The sequence below is a fragment of the Arachis duranensis genome, chromosome 9, assembly GCF_000817695.3.
Source record: "Arachis duranensis cultivar V14167 chromosome 9, aradu.V14167.gnm2.J7QH, whole genome shotgun sequence".
Taxonomy (NCBI): domain Eukaryota; kingdom Viridiplantae; phylum Streptophyta; class Magnoliopsida; order Fabales; family Fabaceae; genus Arachis; species Arachis duranensis.
Genome location: NC_029780.3, coordinates 45,405,093 through 45,406,015, shown reverse-complemented (window position 1 = coordinate 45,406,015; position 923 = coordinate 45,405,093). Strand labels below are relative to the sequence as shown.

The following is a 923-nucleotide window of genomic DNA, read 5'->3' as shown; positions in this document are numbered from 1 at the left end:
ATAATAATTTAATTATTTTTATTATTTTATGTAAATTTTTTTTATTAAAATTAAAAGATAATATTAAAATTAATAGTATTAAAAAAATTTTAATTTTAATATTAAAAAAAATAAAAAATTTATATAAAATCTAATTTTTTTTTGATAATTCTATAAAAATTAATTTAAATTTTTAAAAATTATTTTAATAATAAATCACCTTTTAACATATTAAATAACACATAACCTATCACTAATTTAACACGTCAGCTAATATTTTATAACACATAACATTAACCCCCACCACTCCATAATATTTTATAAACAAATTTAAGTATTAACTCCGTAACCATAGTATCTCCGAGAAAAACTTTACCAAGTCTTCGTCTTCATATTTTCGGATTTTCCTATTTCTCCTCTTTTCAATCTTATCTCCTCTTTCTGTAGAAAGACCCTTCAACCTAGGTAAGACCCGATTCATCAAAATTCATATCGCTCAATTTCATCATCACCATTTTCTGTTCCTATTAGAGGTTTATCACTTCTCTCTACGCTCTTACTAGCTATCTCATGTAGCCGCTTTTTTCTTTTCTTTTTCTTTTCATTTTCTTTTTCTTTTTCTGGTCATGTAATCAAGTCATGAAGCCCTAGTGAAAATGAAAATTTCATGTGCACTTTACTTGGATTAATTAATCGATGATGAGAAGTTTCAACGTTTTAGGCTTCTAAGCTTAGACTTTCCACATTTTTTTTTTCATTTTCATTGATCATTCCGTGGACTCAACAGTAATTTGAAAAGATCTAATTTGTTTTTAACTTAGCTGTTCGATCTCAGATTTTATTGGTTTTACTGTTTTCTTTACTGCAAGGATGGATGGATTGTAATCTCATTCACGCGAAAATTCAGAGGATTCTTAGATATAGAAATACAAGTAGTCAAGGCT

General features: G+C 26.1%; 1 protein-coding gene across 2 annotated transcripts in view; it reads left to right on the top strand.

Moving 5' to 3' along the window:
* Nucleotides 1–314: 314 nt before the first annotated feature.
* Nucleotides 315–923, top strand: part of LOC107465607 (cysteine synthase) — a 3,862-nt gene continuing 3,253 nt past the window's right edge. The window contains exon 1 of one of the 2 annotated variants that reach the window (XM_016084585.3): nucleotides 315–444. The gene's annotated coding sequence lies outside the window, so the exon portion shown is untranslated. Of the gene's footprint in view, nucleotides 513–923 lie in introns of both variants that reach the window. The other variant, XM_016084586.3, reaches the window with a different exon arrangement.